Raw genomic sequence first — 6,624 nt, forward strand, 5'->3', positions numbered from 1 at the left:
AGAAAATACTGGCTACAAAAGGAATCTTTAATCCAGCAGAGAGAAACATAAAATGAACTGATTTCCAGAAGGTGAAGCTCAGCAAATCCAACATAGTTATGGGGCACAATTTCTTAGGAGAACAGATGATTAACTACTGAAGGAAAATTCCTTGGGAAATGGTGGGTTCTCCAGCTCTATAGTCAGGTTGCATGCCTCTCTGTAAAACCTGCTTTCAACACAAGATACCAAATTCACAGTATCACAGTATCACAGTATAACTTAGGTTGGAAAGGACCTCGAGGATCATCGAGTCCAACCTATCAACACAGACCCCATGACTAGACCATGGCACCAAGTGCCACGTCCAATCTCCTCTTGAACGCCTCCATTCTATAAGGATACTCCCAGTGAAACCTTTTCACCTCTGTTACACCAGACCAGTTTTGGATTCTTCTTTCATTTCACATCTACTTTCCCTCAGCACCTCTTCTGCATAAAGACCTCTGAAACCCACCTTAATGACACTACTTTCTCATCTTCACTTTGCCACTTTTTCTGCTGCTTCCTCCATGGCCTGTGCTGGAAAGAAGGATTGGATGCCCAGCCTTTTTCTGCTACTCATCTCCATCTTCTCCTTGACTTGAACATCTGCTCTTAGTTTTCTCACACCATGTTGTGGCATCTCTTCCACATTACCTTTTACAGCCTGCTCCATTTCTTTGTATGCTATCTACAAAAACTGTCTCTGTAACTAACAGCAGAAAGAATCAGGGCAAGAAGCTCCAGGACAAAATCCGTCACTATCTGCTCCCACTCACAGACCACCCATGCTTCCCTCATGAGACTGGTCTTTCCACAGTGGCAGCTGCCTTCTGAGGGACACTCAGATCCAGAAAAGGTTTTCCAGGCAGAGTTCCCATTTTGCTACCACACACCTTACAGCATTTGGTCCTAGGGAAGTGTGTACTCTGTCTCCACTCTGCCTCCTCCTTCCCACCCCAGCAGTCTGACCCAAAGCACAGGAGTCAGTCTAATCTCTATCAAAATTGTTCTTCCTCACTAAGCCTGGGCAATCAATTCACATTAAATTCTAAAAATGCTTTTTTTTATTCATGCTTGGCTTGAAAAGCATCTTCAGCTCTTCTTCCCATGAGTAGGGCATGGCTAACACATTCTATGCATTTATCAGCATTGGCATGGATTATTAAAAGCGGCCACATCTGGACATCAGTTTTAGGTCTCCACTCAATTCCAGATGGTACAATACATTGCCTTCTGTATGGCTGAAGCCACAGCAGGCACTCAGCTTCTGCTGTAGTCCCTTCCTTAGCTTGCAGATAGCCTCTGACATCAATTCAAAGCCTCATTTTTCAAAGAAGCTGAAGGATTAAATCCCTGCTTCACGAAGGACCAACTTTCAATCTGTGACCCCTGTTGACAGCTGGGCTTCTCTGAGCCAGTGCCTCTAAGAACTCACAACAAAACAGCTCTGATTAAAGGCAAGCCTGTGTGAAAATTATTCAAGTGGGGAGCAAGGACATTTCCAAGCCTGGGGTTCTCTAAAGGATGTCACTCAATTTCACCTGGATGGGACTTTACTGACATCACTGACACCAGCAACACAAAAACTTTTATTCTCCCTACCTCATGCCCTCATTCCCTCTAAAAAGAATAGTCATCCATGCAGAGACCCCCAATAAAGGAAACTACCAGGGGCCCCATGAACTCTATGTGGAATTTGGTGACTTTCTTCTTCTTTTTCTTTCCCCCCCCCCCGAAAAAGAGCTTTCAGGCTGCAGTAATGGATGTGCTATAAAATCCTACACAGAAGCAGGAGAACTCGACCCTGACTTTTTAGGTCAGTTGTCAAAGAAATAACCCTAATTTCTTGCACTCTGGTAATGAGTGCTGAATAAGGGATTTACACAGATGAGAAATGCAGCTTGTAAATGTAGATGAAGCCTAAGCCACTCAACTCCAACTCAATTCTAAGATCAAATACAGTTCCAGAGCTCACTCCAAAAGCACTTTCACTATACCTGCATCATTTTCATTGCCCCAGGAAGAGGTATGCAAAATGATGCAGCTGAGGAGTTTAGGTGCAAGCCTGGTGCTCTCCTGTGGCTTTCCTAACATGAAGATAACTGAGCTAAAGCGAAGGGAGGCTGAGGGATCTGGGCTTTTTTAGCTTTGAGAAGCGGAGTCTCAGGGGAGACCTTATTGCTCTCTACAACTACCTGAAGGGAGGTTGTAGGCAGGTGTGGGTTGGTCTCTTCTCCCAGGCAACCAGCACCAGAACAAGAGGACACAGTCTCAAGCTGTGATAGGGGAAGTTTAGGTTGGAGGTGAGGAGAAAGTTCTTCACAGAAAGAGTAACTGGCCATTGGAATGTGCTGCCCAGGGAGGTGGTGGAGTCACTGTCCCTGGAGGTATTCAAAACAGGATTGAATGTGGCACTCGAAGCCATGGTTTAGTAGTCATGAGGTGTTGGGTGACAGGTTGGACTTGACGACCTGTGAGGTCTTATCCAACCTTGTTTATTCCATGATTCTACACACCACTTCTTCCCGCCTAGTGTTTGAAAGGGTAGGGGAAACCACAAAGGAGCAATAATTAAGTACATTGAATATACGTATATGTATGTATATATTTATAAAGAAAGAGAGAAAAAGAGAGTTAATAAACTCCAAAATCCATGAGCCAATTGCAACTGACCTTTTTCCTCCTTCCATGGTTTTCCATTTACTGTGTAGAATGAGCCTTAAGCTCCAATTCCAAAATACTCATTGCAGTAATTCTCTCCAGCAGAGCATTATTATTTACTGCTTGCATTCTCCCTTCAAATAGGAAATTACGAGCTGCAAATATAGAAGAACTCAGGTTAAAGGAATGTACTCCCATTTTGCTCACAATGGGGGTTGGTCTCTTCTCCCAGGCAACCAGCACCAGAACAAGAGGACACAGTCTCAAGCTGCACCAGGGGAGGTTTAGGCTGAATGTTAGGAAGAAGTTCTTCACAGAGAGATTTGCCATTGGAATGGGCTGCCCAGGGAGGTGGTAGAGTCACCATCACTGGAGGTGTTTAGGAAGAGACTGGACGGGGTGCTTGGTGACATGGTTTAGTTGATTAGATAGTGTTGGATGATGGGCTGGACTCGGTGATCTCAGAGTTCTTTTCCCACCTTGCTTTCTTTGGTGGGGGAAGCTCCTTTCTGAGAGGTGGAATGGGAGCTCTGGAGTTTAAGACACTGGCTTTTTGCTTTGCTGTTAAGAGTGATATTCCAAAGAAGATTTTGCAACACAGCAGAAACCTGTGCCCAAGTTGGAGAATATGGTTTGTGACGATGAACTCTCTTGTTCAGTGGAGGAAAAAGCATGAGAAACTCCTTTACATTTATCACTTCAAAATTATTGCCAGATTATAGCAGAATGATCCCACTGTAAAACCAAGCAAGATAATGCTTTACTGGGTCTTCCAACACCTGCAAGCACTAATACCTTTATGACTCTTGTGCTTCAAGTGCGAATGGGAAAAAGCCCTGATTTTTTTATCATGTTCCCTCACATTTGGTTATTTTTTTTTTCCTTCCTAGAAATCTTAAAAGCCTAGAATCAAGGTACTAGATGCAAAATTATGCTATTTGTATACTTATAAGATTGTATTAACAGGTGTTAAAGGCTGGCTCTATATTTACAATGTCAAAATGATTTTTACTACTCAACTCTGTTTTCTAGCAGCCGTAGCTTGCAAAACATCCACTTTCTAGGCTGAGATTTACCATGCTTGGTGAGCAGCCTTGAAAAGTTAACAAACAAAGTATTCCAACCATTTTCAAGTAAGAATGAGAAGGAGAATAATTTCTGCCATCGTATCTCGTGGCCCTTTTCAACAACTTTTAAGAATCAAATGGCTGCCAATCGAAAACTCTGATTTGCTGTGGAAATGGCTCTACCCGTGTTGCAATGCCTAGCTCTGCTGTGAAGGAAATTGATTTTTAGTTAACTGAGATATGAATGCTCTAAGATTTCATGCCAACTCATGCCTACTGCAAAGGCTTTTTCATCTTTCCACCCCCGACTCCCCTTAATTCTGCCTTATGACCCTGATCTTGAAAAGACAACTGCTTCACTTGGCATGGTCTGAGCAGTTCCCCCTCTCTCTGGCTCCACCAGAATGACCACAATGCATACAGCCTGGGGAGCAGGTCTTTGTAAAAAGGATTACATGTTCTTGAGGGTTTTTTTTTGTTGTTGTTAATGGATCCTGTAACTAATGTGAATACAAAATGACCTGGTTAAATTAGAAATGCTTTTAATAATTTGAACAGGTTTGAATAGCCCAGACTCTCAGCAAAAGAAGCCCTCTTCATACAGTATACATGCTTCTGTCCTCCTGCTGCTCTGATCTATAGTAAACATGCACAGAGCAGAGAAGAAAAATACTCCTGAGTTTTATTCTGATCTGTTTTTGTGATTGGACATCATAGCTGTCTGTAATTGATGGCCTCTCTTTGCTGCACTCTGAGCAAAGGTGCAGCCTAATATGCAGGAGCTGGAAAGCTGTAGTTCAGGATGCAGGCTGGCTTCACTAATCAGCCATCCCTCCCCTTGTTCCTGAAGAAGCATTTGGCAGTTGATCAAGAGAACATTTGCAATTCCTATGCTGAAGCTGGAACAGTGAGGCTTTGGCAAGCCTGGCTAAAACACTAAAAAAAGGTGGTCCACTGCCACAGCTATTAAAGGCAATAGGAAAGTTGGCCACTGCAGGAAAAAGGCTGGGAAACTCTTTCTGCTGGCATTGCCTTCCAATCTCTGAGCAAGCCTTGTAGACATTGCAAAAGGAAGTTGAGACAAGAGACAATAATTTAGTGACAGACATTAAAAGGAAAGCAGTACACAAGGATTTGCTTAACAGCACAGTTGAAGAGCTTCTGAATGACGTTTGCACAGATCTTTTTGAAGAGCTCTAGAAGCAGATATCAGAGGGTCTGTCAGAGCACTGCCACTCACAGAGAATGTAAGCAAAGGAAAAGCATGTATGGTCTTCATACGTGCTGTGTCCTCTGCTGTTGCATGGCACTTCTCATAACAATGATGGACTTGCCCAGAGGCTTGGGAGCCAGCCGTTTGCCATCTGGGTATCTCCACAATGCAGCAGTGCATTGAGATACGAGCTCCAGTCTGAAGGCACTCAACTTATATTAATGTGACCAAGCTAATGAGCTCTGCCTCAGGAAACTGTTATCTAACATTTCAACAACTGCTTAGGGTGCAATGCCAAACCCAGATATTTTCCCTACCCAGGCAAATGCTCTGATCATTGAAGTAGAAAGCAACAGTTGCTTGTGCTTTCTTGCTGTTTGACCTGATTGAGCATTCCCATCTGCCTTGTGACTCATGTTGGATAAGAGTTGGAAAAGCCTAAAAGGTTGTTAAGCAGCTCAAGTAAATGTTGAAAAAGTTTGATGTGAGTCTGTCTTTGCCAGACAGTGAAGCAAACTGAGGTTTTCCACTAGGAAGAGAATGACCCAAACCCATCATGAGATAAGGATAAACCTTCTGCTCTTCATCCTTGGAAAGAAGGAATATCTCCCTGTAGTGCAGGGAAGAGCACTCCTTCTCTCCCAAAAATTCCAGGAAATTCCAAATGCTAAGCTTTGTTCAACCATGTGCTCACTACATTGCTCAATACCATTTTCAGGCTGCTCCAACATATTAACCTCCCTCTTCCCAAAAGCTATAGGGTTTGTGGGCCCTCAGCACAGGTTTTGAGCCTCTCTGAGGATACCAGCCTAAAAGTTTGATGCTGTAGCTGCTCTGACCTCTCCCAGTTCTGGTCTGTAAGGTACACCACAGCTACATGGCACAGCTGAGAATGGAGAGCCCTGTGTGAGCTACACAACAGCTCCTAAGAAGGGAGGGACGTGGGTGGGGGTCTATGAAGATGAACCAGGTGCACGATAGGATTGTGCTGGGCACAAAAAGGGCACATGTTTAATGATTTTCAAATGACCATTTGTGATCCATCTCTCAGCGCTTAAGTGGAAGAAAAAGAGTGGGTGCGTTACAGCATGTTGGCTCTCAGCTTGCAGTGGGGGCAAGTATCAAACTGATTCCTCCTTATTACAGGCAGTCAGAGTGCTTATGTGTGATAAAGGCAGCTTATCTTAACAAAGAAGCAATTCTGTACTGCACACATGTTATATCCACAGGCTCTGATGACTCAAGCTTCCTTTCTTGCAGCTGATGGCATCATTTGAAGGCTTCTGCTCTGAAGTAGAACTGGAACCCTTGAAGGAGTAATAGCTTCATGATTCATAGCCCCCTGTTATTTATTTGCTCAATAAATTACTTCATCCCATTGTAGAGAGATCAGGTCAAGGCTGGGTGTAGTGCAAAGTCTGCCAACAAGGCCTGGGATGTTGGACTAGCAGGGGCTCAGGCATGAACACGTGAAAGACTGCCACTCTGGGGCAAACTTGAAGCACTGTGCCCGCTTTATTTAGTTCTGGGGAACCTACTACCCACACCTCTTACTGGTGTACATTTCCACCACTTTTGAAGACTGGAGGGAAGAGCTGTCCTCACTCTAGCTGAATTTAACCACTCACAGCTCCACTAATATTTCCTAGGTTCAGTGGA

This window comes from Melanerpes formicivorus, unplaced genomic scaffold, assembly GCF_026170545.1.
Source record: "Melanerpes formicivorus ecotype bairdi unplaced genomic scaffold, bMelFor1.0.p_v2 SCAF_8, whole genome shotgun sequence".
Lineage (NCBI taxonomy): Eukaryota > Metazoa > Chordata > Aves > Piciformes > Picidae > Melanerpes > Melanerpes formicivorus.